The 15,668-nt window shown below is 44.8% G+C and overlaps 1 non-coding gene across 1 annotated transcript; it reads left to right on the forward strand.

The window, feature by feature from the left end:
* Positions 1–365: 365 nt before the first annotated feature.
* TRNAN-GUU (transfer RNA asparagine (anticodon GUU)) lies at positions 366–439 on the forward strand. The gene has a single exon. It is a non-coding gene; the product is annotated as a tRNA-Asn (tRNA).
* Positions 440–15,668: the final 15,229 nt, after the last annotated feature.

Here is a 15,668-nt window from a genome sequence, read left to right on the forward strand (position 1 = left end):
TCCGGCCCCACCTACTGCAAACGAGGCGAGCGAGGGGCTTCCATGGTGCGTTCGGGCGGGCGAAGGCGGAGCAGCAGTGTCTTGGACCCTATTGGGGTCAGGCAGGGGTTGCAGACCCGGGGTCTCCGGGGGTCGCAGGCATCTGAGGCGGAGGAGGAGCAAGGAGGGGCGAAGGCCATTCGGCTGCCCTCCTAGCTTCAGACTCACCCAACGCACTGATTTTAACGCGATCAACAACACCATTTGTCACCCCAACCTGCCGGATTTTCCGAGGGTTTGTGCAGGTCTTACTGCAGAAAGCCGCTGGCTCCGTCCAGTGGTTCAGAGGTGTTCACTCCTTGTACAAACAGGTGTGGTTACTAGTGGTCTCTGTGGCGCAGTTGGTTAGCGCGTTCGCCTGTTAACCGAAAGGTTGGTGGTTCGAGCCCACCCAAGGACGGTCCCCAGGTTTTGCACGTGTTAAGATATTCCCAGCGTTTCTGCTCCATAAATCTTACTAGGGAAAGGCAGAGAGAAATGGTAGTCACCCTTCTATCCTCTTCGTTTGGAAACTGAGAACTCGGAAATGACTGAAAGAATCATGGGAGTTCTTTTTGACTAAGAAGTTTTTTTCCCCCCATATTATTTATTTGTAGTGTTATTTATTTAAGCCCCGGTGGAGTAGTTGTTGGAATCCCTGGTGGCGTCGTGGTTAAGTGCTGCGGCTGCTAACAAAAGAGTCGGCAGTTCGAATCCGCCAGGTGCGCCTTGGAAACTCTATGGGGCAGCTCTACTCTGCCCTATAGGGTCGCTATGAGTCCGAATCGACTTGACGGCCCTGGGTTTTTGGTTTGGGTTGGTGTAGTGGATAAGTGCTACGGCTGCTAACCAAAAGGTCAGCAGTTTGAATCCACCAGGCGCTCCTTGGAAACCCTGTGGGGCAGTTCTGTGTCCTATAGGTTCGCTATGAGTCCGAATCGACTCGACAGCAACGGGTTTGGGTTTAGCATTATTTATTTAACCCTCGCCATATACTTTGGAAATTAAGTTGGTTCTATGCTTTTATAATTACAAATAAAGTTGTAATCACCATTAGTTATCTAGCTATCTATTTATAATCCCTCGTTCTGTTTCTTTAGCAACCCTCACTAAGACTCCCATTAATTTGAGAAATCCCAGGTCAATGGCAGTGGTTTCCACTATTCTTCATAAAGTCGCCACCACAGAATGCTTTGAGGATACAGGAACAGGTCCCTTAAATGTATTTCTCACATACTTGTTAAAGGTAATGTCTTTCTGACCGTACCTGGGGCTGTAGATGTGGGTGAATGAACATGTTTTACGTGATAAATTTCCTGTAGCTTTCTAATCCCCCTAAGGCTTTCGGCATTTTCCTCTACAATAAATGCATCAAAGACGCTCTGGCATTTCAAGTTCATTTACTGTAGGCCACCTTTGGGTGCAAGTTTTCAGTCAACTGCTTCAAGTGAACAATTTAGAATCGCTGGCAGCTGCTCAAAACACAGTGGCCCCAGAATTTCTATCTAGTGCACCTATGTCAATAAGGAAACCTAGCCGTATCCAACATTATGTTCCTTCCGCCCTGCTTCTACCCCCTTAGGATCCATTTCCATAGATACACCCTAGGATTTAGGTTCATATAAAGTGGCATCAATCTTGCAGTACTTCTGGTTGTATTGCACCTTCCTATGGGTCATCACAGTTTGTGCATTTCCCTCTGGGACAGATCTAAGGTAATGAGAAAAAGTAGCACTCCGATTTGAGGAGCAAAGACCAACTGTTTTAGCCCGGTTTGGAACCGGGGACCTTTCGCGTAAGAGGAGAACGTAATAACCAGTACACTACAGAAACACCCGGGAAAACTCTATGCTGCTCTTCTTTAACCTTTGTGTCTTTCAGTCGACGAAATTCAATCCCAGTTCGAAATTCCACTGCCAGCAGCAAAGTCCTGGAAAGGGCCTCAATAAGCACTGAGTGAACCAAGGCTCACTGCATTTGCCTTGACTGGGCATTTCTCTCAAGGCTTATCTTTAATGCCTCTTTGTCATCTCTTTCTCTTGTTCCTGCCACTTTCGTTTGCTTTTGGTGTGAGAACTCAAAGCAAACGTGTGGGGCCCCACTGTCCTTGTTTCTAGGATAGGCGAGGAACCCTAAGCCAGGGAATATCGGGAGGCTCAGTCTCCTTTGCCCGAAGGGGTCGCTCGGTGCTTTCTGAGGCCCTTTTCTTTTTCAGTGTCAGCAGGTGGAGAAGGTTCAGGTGATAGAAGAGAACAAAGGGAACCTTTAGAACTCTCAGGAACTAAAACTAACAAAAAGCATGTCTCGTTTGGTGCCCCGCCTCCCAAGAACCAGATGAGATTTGTGTCCTGGTCTGCCATCTGATTTAGAGCAGAGAAATGAGGTCTGGCTCAAGATGCTGAGTAATTGGAAGTCTTCTTGCAATGTTTTTTTTTTTTTTTTTCCCCCTTCTTCTCCTTACAAGGCTATTGGCGAACACTTGTCCACCCGCAAAAGAAAACCTGTTTCCGCCCAGTTTCTAAGCAGGGACCTTTCGCGCGTAAGGTGAAGGTGATAAGCACTGCACTATGGGAACCAGACGAGTGAGCTAACCTAAGAACTTGTCCATGAAAATTGTACGACCTGCAGTTTTCAAGTACTTTGGCTTCCAGCACAGGAAATTCAACTACATTTGAAATTCGACTGCCAGCAGCAAAGTGCTGGAGAAAGCCCTCGGGAAAGCACGAACAATCCCTCAGGCAAAGGGGTCTGTGGCTTCAGTTAGGACATAATGTAGTTTTCTGCGCCTATCCGTTAAGCTAGGACTTTGACAGCTCATTAGAGTTTCCATTTTCAGAACTAAGCTCCTCTCGGGCTCTCCAGCTCCCCACAGCCCAGGAGCTGTGAAGGCTCTCACCCCGGGGCTTCGGACCAGCGCCTCGGTGGCCCCTTTAATGACGCTGGTTCCATGAAAAGATGTGCAATGTTATTCATCCCCCCAGTTACTGGTAGTTGCCATGGAGTTGGTTAGGACTCAAGGCGACCACATGAGTGCAGTGCAGAACTTCCCCATAGGGTTTCAAGGCTGTAATTTGGTGCTGCCGTGGTTAAAGCGCTTGACTGCTAACTGAAAGGTCAGCAATTCGAATCCAGGAACCGCTGTGCGGGAGAAAGATGTGGCAACCTGCTTCTGTAAAGATCACAGCCTTGGAAACCCTATGGGGCAGTTCTACTCTGTCCTATAGGGTCGCTATGAGTCAGAATCGACTGGATGGCAACGAAGCGTCTCTGCGTGGGTTCCAAACACAAACCTTTCAGTTAGTAGCCGAGTGATCAAACGTTTGGCAGAAAACCAGAAAACATGCATTGCTGAGGATGTGGAAAATTGGAACCCGCACCCATTGCTGAAGGGTTTGTAAAATGGTACAGCCTCTGGAAATCCGTTTGGCAGTTCCTCAAGAGTTAACCATAGAATTCCCAGATGACCCAACACCTCCACTACTAAAAAAAAAATGCCATCTAGGCATAGAAAAAAAGGCATATACCCCCCAAAATTGAAAGCAAGAATGCAAACAGATATTTGTACACCAGTGTTCACTGTAGCATTATTCACATTATCCAAAAGGTGTAAACAACCCAAGTGTCCATCAGCAGATGAATGGATGAACAAAATGTGGCATATCCATATAATGGAATATTATTCAGCCATAAACAGGAAGTTGTGATACATGTTAAGACATGGAAGAACCTAGAAAAATTATGCTGTATGAAAGAAGCCAGATACAAAAGGACAAATATTATATGATCCCACTTACTTGGAATCTCTAAAATAGCAAATGCGTAGAGAACAACGTTTATTAGTGGTTACCAGGGGCGGGTGGGAGGGAAAAGGCAGGAAAGATTGCTTAAGGGGCACTGAATTTCTGTTAAGGATGTGGAAAAAAATTAGAAACGGATACTGGTGATGGTTCCGCAACATGGCGAATGTAATTACTGTCACTGAATTGTGCACATAAAGTGGTTGAAATAGCAAGTGTTTTGTTATGTATTTTATCACACACGCACACACTCAAAATGATCCACACGTCGGGGCCACCCAGGAACACTAGAAGCCTCCCTCCAGGTCCTACAGTGCACTTTCCCTGGGGCTTGACCTGCACTCTTTCCTCAGAAGCCCTTTTCCCTCAGCTCCTCCGCCCTGTCCCTCCTCTGACACTTGTGGAGTCTCTTGTTCTGTGCCACTCAATTTCAGTCCACTACTTTAATCACACCATGTTTTTGCTGTACCTTAGCAAAGGCTGAAACATGCGTCTTAGGGCACTTGGCTCTTTGAAAATATCTAACAAGCAACACAGGCCAAGCCAGCCTTGAAGACCTGCATTGGATTCTTTACAGAGGCAGAGAAGAGCTGGCTACTGGAGAACCACAAACTCACGGGGTGCGCCCCTGCATATCGCACACCTGGGTAGGGCCCAGTTCAAGAAACGGAAAAAAAGCGCTTTCTGAAGCTTGTCTGCAGACAGAACCCGAAGGGAGTTGGTTTCTTGATCCAGAGAGGCCAGTCGAGCAAGGGGTCTCAGGCATGTCCCCTACTTCCCAAGACAGGCCAGGAACAGGCTGATTTTGAGGGACAGAGCCAAATAAAAGGGGCAAAGGCAGCCCAACCCCAGGCCTTGCAATTAAGGGTCTCGAACCCTAAGGTCTGAGCGAGCGGAGGGCCACGCCTTAAACTGATCTCCCGCCTTTATCAGGAGAGTCCTTCGTCCAAATTCATAGCTCAGGAAAGGGAGAAACTGTATAGACCAACGTCCACATTTGACGGACAAAAAACCAAAAGGTCTACTGCGGTCGAGTCTATTCAGACTCATAGGGAGCACAGTAGAACAGCCCTAAAGTGTTTCCAAAGATGGGCTGGTGGATTCCAACTACGGACTCTTTACATAGCAGCCTGAGCTCTCAACCACTGTACTACCATGGAGAACACGAAAATTCCCTAATAATTAGATATGGAGTGTGAGGAAAAGACCTGCGCCAAGGAGAGCGCACACTTTTTGCCTGAGCATATGGAAGGAAATCAACAAAGATGGGAAAAAGGCAGGGGCAGCGGAATTTCAGGGGGAAATCCGGAGTTCAATAAGGGGTCCCGGGGTCCTGGTTCAAGGAGTTACTCATCCAGGCTGTCTCCGTTTTTGCATCCATCTGAACCCTTTTTGATGTTGGAGTTCTTGGGCGCTCATGCTCGGCCCTCTTTGCACCCTGCGCACCTCCTCCCTGCAGTCTAGTGCCCTCCGCTGGACCCCAGCCACCGTCTCTTCACACGCTGCCGCCGCGCAAAGGCGCATCTCTATGTCAGGTCTCAAGTGCGGCAGCGAGGAAGAGCCATTTGACTCCGAAACTTGCCGAGACCTGACAGCCCTCGGCGTGCTGCAGGCTGACTGGCGTTTTGGAGAAGACAAGGAGGGAAGGGCCTTGGGGGACGATCGCCGGAGGAGAGGGCAGCATCCGACGAGGTAGGCGTCCTGGCTTCCCCGACTTTGGTGAGAACAGATGTACTATCTGGAGGCAAGGGATTACCCCTGTCCCGGAGGTCCCTGGTTGTCTAGTGGCTAGGATTCCGCGGTTTCACTGTCGTGGCAAGGGTTTGATTTCCGGTCAGGGAAAGCTGTTTTGCGCCCTCTCTCCTCCGCCTTGTTTGATGCAGAAGAGTCCCCGCCGAATTGCCCAGGCTTGGAGAGGTGAGAGGCGATGAACAACTGTACAGCGGCTTCGGGCTCCCAACAGCTGTATCCTGCTCTGGGCCACCAGGAACCTTCACCGCTCCTGTGGTTCTCATCTTAGAAACTTAACCTTTCGCTTTCAGAATGTTCACCTCCAGAGAACAAAGTAGAACCTGTGACAAGAGCTCCAAATCTCCTTTTTCAAAACAATTGCAAACATAAAGTTGAAAGAGTAGTGACTTTATGCTTCACGCATTTACCAATGAACATTTTCCACATTAGCTTTGTCCATCTCTCCAAATGTATGTATTTTCTACCCCATTTCAGAGTAACTTGCAGATATCTCAGGATCCTTTGGTTACTCCTTTCCTTTGGCAATACCCCTCTAAACCAGCCTCTTGGGGACTTTTCCTCTTTATCCTCTCAAAGAGGTCCGTCTTGCTCCTTCAGCATAAGCTCTCAGGTGTGACCTGGAGCCCCTCCAGGAATTACAAAGACTCCAATCCCTGGGAAAATCTCAGGTGTTTAGAGATTCTCTCTCAGAAACCAGGGAAAAAGTCCAAATCCTTTGAGTAAAAATTAATTGTACACTCCACAGACATGCTCATTCGCCCCTACTTTTATCCCCTGGATAGGTCAGAAGACACTACCTTCAACAAGGCTGTGAGAAATAGATCCTACAGAACTGTTTTCACATCCTCAAAGAACTCTGTGGTGGTCATTTTATGAAAGACAGTGGGAACTGCTACCATGGAACTGAGATCATTGAAATGAATGGGGATGATGGGAAGATGGGATTGGAAGGGTCAAGTCACAACATTTAACCTTAAAGGACAAGGTGACCTCAGTTACTACATTGACTACAGAGCTGAAGCATTAATCAGAATGGTCTGTCCCTCAAAGCTCTTTGGCATTAACTCCTTGGTTGGTGTCTCTAGAAATGCAATAGATGGGCAACCTATTAACGTCTTACTTGATTTGCATAAGCAGAAACACACTAAGTCTGGTGAACATAGTCTGACTTGAATCACAGCAATAGACAGTCACAGACCCTCAACAAATTTACAAGCACAGAGCTCTTTGAACAAAAGAGAGGTAGATCCCCTCAAGGAAGAACCTGTTTATACAGTCAAAAATCAATTCTCTTAGGGTTTTACCTAAATGGTGTATTCCCACCAAAGTTATCTGAGTAGGATGACCTCTTAGTAAATATTATTTTATAGCAGAATATTTGGAATTTACACCATAACAGTATAAGTACTTAGGTGTGTTATTAGTTCATTTTCATAAGCAAAAAATATTTTAGAAGGGTTGTCATCAGGGTTGATCATCAGTGAAACTAGAGTGAGGCAAGTTTAGAATGTGAACATCTATTTGACTTTGACTATTATAAGATTTACCTTTCCTAGGAAGGAAAAGTATATTAATGTGTATTGAAACAGGACTTAACGTTTTTATAGGAGTAGATAAAATTATTTATAGGTTATTTTAGTTACCAATTGGGAAAATTCTTAAGGTAATCACTGGGTTGGTAATGTGTGGCGGTTAAGACTGTGTGTCAGCTTGGCTGGGCCATGATTCTCAGTGGTTTGACAATCATGTAATGAAGTAATCTGGCAGTTAAATAGTGATGTAGTCATCCTACATGATGTGATCTGACATGATAAGCCAATCAGTGGTAAGCGGATTTTCTTTAGGGGTGTGGCCTGCATCCAATATATGTATAGATGTTTTGCCAAACCTTGCTTGCTTGCTCTGGATCCTGCATCTAGCTGGTCATCGTCTGATGTCCAGTTCTTGGGACTTTAGCTAGAAGCCTGCCACCTTACCTGCCAATCTTGGGTTCATAACCCCTTGCAGGTACATGAGATGGGAGAAGCCTCCAGCCTGATGTCTGACCCATGGACTTGGGACTTGCTATCCCGTACAACCATGTGTGCAATTTCCTTGAGATAAAGTTCTCTCTTTATACCCATATATATATATATATATATATATATGTATATATATATGCACACACACACACACAGTTATGTATGCATACACTCACACACACTCACACATACACATGCTTCGCTGGTTTTGCTTCTCTTGAGTGTCCGGCCTGAGACATTTGGTACTGAGAGTGGCTCCATAGGAACAGAATCATAGGGATGAGTTTTCTAAATTCGTTCTCAAGTCTGGCTAGTCCTAAAAGTGCTGACAACTCTACAACCAATAGTAAAGAGCGTGATGCTAATCCATGGTATGAGGTGGCAATTTTAATATGCCAAATATCAACAGAAATACATCATGTATTGGTGAGAAGCGAGGCTCTGAGTGATCACACGTTTCAAAATTTTCTACAGTTTTGTCAGAATGAGAAGTACGGAAGCTGGTTGGTTGGTCCTCCTTACATTAGACAAAGTGATAAGAGAGAGGAGCTCAGGGCTTCAGAGTTACAGTTCAAGTGCCATATAAAACACCTCAAAGTTGCAACTTGTGCCCTGAAAGAAAGCCTTATTTCTTGTAGTAACAGAGCTGATATTGCCGGAAATCTAACACAGGATCTTATTGTAAGAGTGGCTGAATTACAATGCCAATGAATTCCCAACTTTGAATGGTGTCTGAAGTTAAAGTGAGGGCATTGATTGAGAAGAAATGGGACCCTATAGGACAGAACAGAAGTGGCGCATAAAGTTTCCAGGGAGTGCCTGGTGGATTTGAACTGTGGACCTGTTTTGTGAGGAGACTTAGCACTTCAGCACTATGCCACCACACTTTGCATATTAGGTATGGGAGATAGGAAACAACTTCGAAGATAGGTTTTTTTTCCCCCTTAATTATGAAATATAAGAAAAGCGTACAGATTTCTGCTTTGAGCCATGTTGGTGTTAGAGAAAATGGTATTTACTGTTCTACCTTAAACCACTAGAAGACAAGACAAAATATGTGAAATAGCTCTTTGGAGGCACTGTACCACAGAAAGTATATGACAGAGCTCAGACTAAGGCAGTAACAGTGTGTGTTTCCACCAGGCTGAATGGAAAGAGCATCTAACACATGTGGCAGGGAGGAGAGTCTTCAGAAGGGTAATGCCTCAATACCCTGTCCACATTAGCCTAGAATGTTCTGAACTTGCCCCAACAAAGCTTAAAAGCAAGCCTGGAAAGAATGAAATTGTTTGCAAGTCACTTCACAGCATCCCAGAGCAAAGTCCTAAAATATTTAAAGGAGTATCTGAAAAAAAACTTTTTAGTAACCCTGATGTAGGAAAATATGATCCATAAGCATGAGAAAAATCAATTAACAGAAATAACATAGATGACAGAATCAGTAGACAAGATATTAAAACAGCTATTATAAACACACTGTATAGGTTCAGAAAAATGGAGGAAAGCATGAGCTTCATGAGGAGAGAAATAAAAAATAGAGATTCAAATAAGTCCTGTTGGACTTCCTGGCAGCCTTTGTGACAGACTGCATCTTGATTCCAGCAACCTCTGTGAGGAAGTCCATCTTGAATTCTAACTTCCTGTGCATTTGATTTTCATAATCCCTCCCCTTCTCCTGGAAATCTTAGTCCATCTAATGAATAAAGATAATGCCTTCTCCCCTCCCCCAAAAAACTTTTATAAGCCCCAGGGAATCCTTTCTTCATTGAGAGACTGGAGGCTAAAAAAAGACTGGAGGCTAGCTAGGTAGAAATCCCTCTCCCTCTCTCCGTCGGGAGCCTTTTACTTTCTTTCTGTCCCTAATAAACTTGCTCATGTGGAACCTCTGAGCCTCTCCTGGTCATTCCTGGTCATGCAGGGCTTAGTCCCGAGCTGGGAAGCCTTGCCCTCTAACAAATTCTACAGATGACACAAACCCCCGAAACCTTTAAAGAGTGATACATATGACTACATCAAAGTTTCAATTCAAATACAAATGACGAACTTTAAAAACATTCTACATAATGAAATTATTTTTCTTTTCATTGTTGCTGTTGTTAGGTGCCACTGAGTCGGTTCTGACTCATAGCAGCCCTACTTAAAACAGAGTGAAACACTGCCCAGTTCTGTGCCATCCTCACAATCATTATGCTTGTGCCCATTGTTGTAGCCACTGTGTTAATCTGTCCTGTTGAGGGTCTTCCTCTTTTTCGATGAATTTTTTTTAGTATGTATGTTTATCAAAGTAATATATGCCCAAAAGTTTGTTATGAAAAACTGTAGTTCCCTGATCCCTTTCTACATTTTCTGTTCTCCAGAGAAAACCACTTTCAACCCATATAACCAATTATCTGGCTATTTCTCTCTTTAAAGAAACATTGTTATGCCTTGATTTTCCAGTCTACCCCCTGCAGACAACCTGCAAGGTGAAAAAAGGAGTGCATCTGAGTTGGTGCCTGCATCAACTGCTAGTCAACACCAAGGGAGCCAACAAGGCGCTTCACTTGGCTTCCACTCAGTTGCCAACCCATTTAATCCACATTACCCTTCCACAGTGAAAGGAAACTTTGCAAGAACAAATGCCAGGCAAGCTGCTTTGAGGTTAATCGGTGGAACCGGGTTTGGGTTTTCGGGTGGGTCAGGAAGGAATGGGAGTGCTCCTGAGGGAGGAGCTGTGGTGGACCACACCCAGCAACTGAAACTGCTGCTGTGAATGCCCAGTTCCTCTGCCTTCCCCTCCCTACTTTATCATGTTTTTTTTTTTTTCCTATTCTCCCCTTTGTTTTTTTCTGTCTTTCCTCCTTACTCAGCTATTTTCTGAGGGTTTCTGGAATCTCAGTTTCTGAGGAGGAGAGAAGAGGATGAAGGGACAGGCTGCGAGGCCTAAAAGGCCACGGGGAGCAAGAGGGATATCTGGAGCAGCTCAGTGCTCTGCGGAGCCTGTGGCTCCCCTCCTGCTTCTTGCCTTCCAGTCTGAAACCTTTCTGGCTCCTAAATGACCATCAGGAGGGGAACGTGGAAAAGGGGGTACCGAGTTTTATTCACTAAACAGTTAAAAAAAAAAAAAAGCTTTAATTAAACCCTCTGTATTCAGAGTCCAGAGTGCTCACCATTACACCGTGGAACCCCCTCAGAAGTTGATGACTGCATCCCAACACCAGGCCTGACTTCCATTGCTGTCCAGGGGATTTTGTCTCCTACCTATGAGTATTGCAGTGAAAACCCAGACCCGATAACACTACTGTCAAGTTGATTCCAACTGATATATATGACTATCTCAATAAAAACCAAAAACAACAAACCCGTTGCCATCAAGTTGATTACGGCTCATCTCAATAGCCCAGACCCAGTGCCGTCGAGTCGATTCCAACTCAGCACCTTATAGGACAGAGTAGAACTGCCCATAGAGTTTCCAAGGATTTCAATAGAGGTGTGTAAATACTAATTTAGCATCCATAGTTTCCACAGACTAATCTCAAGGCAGTCCTCTGTCAGACAGGACTTGAATACGGTTGACGTGTGTGAGTGGGCTCACAGGTCTTGCTTTCTCTCTGCCTCTCTCCTTTTATTGACTTCCATCATTTCATTCAGAGCCCTGGTGGCCCAGTGCTTAAGAGTTTGGCTGGTAACTGAAAAGGCTGGAAGTTTGAATTCAACAATCGCTCCTTGGAAACCTTATGGGAGCAGTTCTACTCTGTAATATAGGGTCACTTTCAGCTGGATGGATGGCAAAAAAAAAAAAAAAAAAATCATTCACATCTCAGGAAATGAGGTAAAATTCACTTTGAGTTTAGGGCAATAGCACAGCTCTTTAAGTCTCCATCATAAACCACAAACTCTGCCTCATTTGCCAGAGTTTCCTGTCCCAAGGTGAAATTTCTGCAAACAATAGTGTTATTTCCTTTTCTCTGCCTTCACCCATTTCTCATTGCCCAGGGAGGGCAGATGATTGTCAGAGCAGGACTTGGGACTTTGTGTGTCCCTTGGGCAAACAGTTCCCATTACACTCCAAAGCCACCACAGCTTCCTATGTAGAGTATAGAAAGGTGTGTCAGCAGTGGTTTATCTGGAGGTGGGTTCAGGAGGCAGGATAACTTTCATTTTCTTCTTTATACACTTCTTTTTTTTGGTAAGTTTTCTTACAACAAGCATCTATTTGTCAGATTTACAATAAAACAATTAACAATGCTTAACATTTACACACTTAGACAAACCAGACTAACCTCATCTGCTGTGACTCATAATTGATCACATGCTCTTGAGGCTGTAAAGATAGAGGTCTGACACTTATACAGCCACAGTCTGTTTTCTAAGAGCTTGGCCACATCCATCACATTGCAATTTCTCAATATGTCATTCATTGTTTTTTAGATGTTTTCTAAAATGTAGTGTAAAGAATTTAACTTTATCCAAGGAATTTTATCTTTGTCCTTGGTTTCTAAGAGATAACTCTAAACCCAAAACCAAAACAAAACAGCAAACTATTGCTGTCAAGTCAATTCCAACTCATACATACATTTATGTAGTACAGGGCAGACCTGCCCAATAGATTTTCCAAGGATGTAAGTCCTTAGGGAAGCAGATTGACACAACTTTCTCCAGTAGAGTGCTAGTGGATTGAAACCACTGACCTTTGGATTAGCAGCCCAGCACTTACCCACTGTCCCACCAGGGCTCCTTGAGATAACTCTAAACTCTTGGAATTTGCTAAGTAATTGAGACTCCTTTGTTTACTACGAAGCCCTGGTGGTGTAGTGGTTAAGTGCTAAGGCTGCTAACCAAAAGGTCAGCAATTTGGATCCAGCAGGCACTCCTTGGAAACTCTATGGGACAGTTCTACTGTGTCCTATAGGGTCGCTGTGAGTTGGAATGGACAACAGGTTTGCTTACTATAGGCCTCCAGACCACACCTGAAGGTTTATGCTAATAAAGCAACTCATTTGGGGGCTGGCCAACCTAGAAAGACCACCTCCTGTTATCAGCCAATTTGGGGGGAGGTCGGTAAGTTTTGCTGGAACATCCATATATAGTGGATACAGGCCACACCCCCCAAAAAACTCTTACAACTGATTGGCCAATCACATGAGATCACATCATGGAAGTGAATACAATATATTACTTTATGAAAAAGCAGTATGTCCAGCATAGCCAAACCACTGAGAATCATAACCTAATCAAGTTGACACATAATAGTAACCATCATGGGTCTTATGTCCTCAACCTGCCATCATGTGGCTGGCTGATAGTCCCACCTCCATTGGGGACTGGTGTCATATCAGGGACTCAGAGTTGTTTTCCCCTGTTGGTTTTGGGCACTCAGTAGTGGCTGTAGCTAGATTAGCCTTGGTGAGTGGAAGCCCATGTCACTGAGCCCATGCATAATTTCTATCACCGCTGCTAGGCCACTTTATGAGCCCTTTGAGCAGTCCTAGAATTTCCATTTGGTTTCTTTTGATGGTTTTCAAAGCTCCATTATCTATCAGGTCACTCATTGACATCATGTTTTCTGTGTGCGTGTGTGGAATACCTGCTTTGAAGTCTGCTAAATCTAACATCTGGGACATTTTTGAGCTGAGAGTTGGTTTCTATTGACTTATTTTTGCTTTGAATATGAGTCACATGTTTCTTTGAATGTATAGTATTTTTTAATTATTAGACACTTTGAATGATACATTGTAGTGTGTTCTGATATCTTTCTCCAGAGTATCAATTTTTGTTCTAGGATACCTTATGGGCATTTCTATTCTGTCATATAGCGTCACTATGAGTTGGAATTGATTTGATGGCACACGACGACAACAACAAGCATTTTGATTACTGGCTGATTACCTTACATTTGTATAAGACTGGATTTAGGCTTTAAGATGAATCTGTGGAAAGTTCAAGGTGTTTACCAAAACCCTCACCTTGTTGGAACTCCACCTCCAAACTGTGACTCCTCTGCAGCTCTTCTCAGGAGTTGGTTTGTACTTTGTTAGGGCCTGTCATATAAGTAAACCTTATATTAGGGTATGGGTTGTGCTCTTCAAGTACAGTCTTCTGGAGAGAGTCTCAGCTGGATGCTCAGAGGTAAAGAGTTAACAAAGCTTGAATTCCAACATTACCTGGTACTGATCTCTAGGACCTCTGTTCAGTTCTCCATCCTGTAGCATCTGTCCTCTGGCGAGCCTGGGTAGTACTTTCCTGCACATGAGCAGCCCAGGACTCAGCAAATAGCCTGTAGAGGACCCCCATATGGAATTCTGAAAATTGACCTCTAAATGGTTTTCTCCCTTCTGGTGCTCTAATCATTCCTTACTCTGGTCTCTGCCTCCTCATGTGAACACCATGCTCTGCTGGGATTTCAGCTTGCTGTACCACCGTCAGGAATTCTCCCAAACCCTCTCTCAGTGATCACACTCTTGCACTGCTTCTGTCCAACATCTGTAAACTGGAGCCTCATATATTTGGTCTTTTTTATGGTTATTTAAAGGAAGAAGACTAATTTGGGAGGAGTTACTATGTCATAGCTACAGGCGAACAGAGCAGTGCACAGGCTTCAGCAGACCACCTTTAAAACAGTGGCTTTTCCACATGGATTCTTGTCAGTGCCTTTGCAAATGAGGGTTTAATCACATGTGTTACTGATTTCAAAATAATTTGAGCATCACTTTCCACATTTACAAATGACCTGGACCAAGGATTTTCTTTTTATTTTCTTAATGAGTACAATAAAAAATGACCTGGGACTGCTGGGTTTACTTTCAGCATGATGGTCTCACAATACCTAGGCTGAATATCCTGTCCTCTGGGGATAATTCAATACTTCTAACTCTCCTAGGACCACAAGAGAGAGGATTAGCAAAAGGAGACCTGTAAAGCACCAACACTGGTCCTGTTAGAGAGGACTGGGCCTAGGCTGGGCAGGTGCAGTAGAAAATGATAACATTCCCAGAATGGGGAGGCAGGTGGAGGGATGAGAGGCCACCATGAGGGGCAAAGGTGGGGAGGAGAGGCCCAGAGAGACAAGCTGCCTTTACTGGGGCCAGTGAATAGATATAGTGAATAGACACATTGAATAGGTGGGGTCTTCTTCACTTTTCTCTTCATTCTCACAATCCTGTCCCTCTTCCCTCTGAACCTCCCTCTGGATAATCTTCTCTATCACTGTCTAGGCAGGGTGGAGGTGGAGGTCTGGTCCCACTGCATCTTCTCTCCCATACAAACTAACCTTTCTTCTATAGGGACCCATTTTGGGGCCTGTTGAAGCCTGTACATCTTTCTTTGAATAATGACTTTTAATGTGTAGAACAGAACATTTAGAATGACAAAAAGAGGTAACTGTCAAATCTAGTTATCTTTGTGAGCCTTCCAAGTCTGATAGGAGAGTGAAATAGCACCAACCTTCCAAACATAGGAAGCACCGTAGACTCAAGACCCCAGAATTGGGGTAGTCCAAAATAAGAAATCTTAAATTCGGTCACTCTCAGGGAAATTTAAACTCTCAGATATCATTCTTCTTTACTGGCCAAACAAAATAGCAGTAGTTCCCAGCAGTACAGTTCCAAGGGGAAGGACCACCAGACCCCTCATGGCCACCCCAGGGATTTGCATGGCCCCAGGAGCAGCCATTCCCTGATCCAAATAAAAGACACTGACTGGAAGTTGGGCGGTACTGAAGACCTTGAAATTAGAAGCCCTGCACCGTGCAGACTGAAGAAGCAGGATGATGAAAAGCTGTGAGCTTCTCTTCTCCCTAGCTAGCAGCCTGAGATCAGTTGCCGAAATGTAAGATACCTGGGCGCGTTGCCGATGACGAGAGTGAGCTTTGCAGGGAGTTTAATGGATTTCCTCGCTTCCAGGACTGGTAGGGACTAAGTCACTGTCCAGGCCCCTGAACGTCTTGGTTCAGAGCCCAAGAGGGGAGCCGGGCAGCAGATTGAAACTGCTGCGCAGAAGGGGCATCTGACTGCAGGAGCGACTCCGCCCTCCCTTGGTCCTCTGAGAATGGCCTCCGCCTGTGCTCTTTTCCTGCAGGTGGAACTCCAGGCGTTCATGGAAA

Source organism: Loxodonta africana, chromosome 3, assembly GCF_030014295.1.
Source record: "Loxodonta africana isolate mLoxAfr1 chromosome 3, mLoxAfr1.hap2, whole genome shotgun sequence".
Lineage (NCBI taxonomy): Eukaryota > Metazoa > Chordata > Mammalia > Proboscidea > Elephantidae > Loxodonta > Loxodonta africana.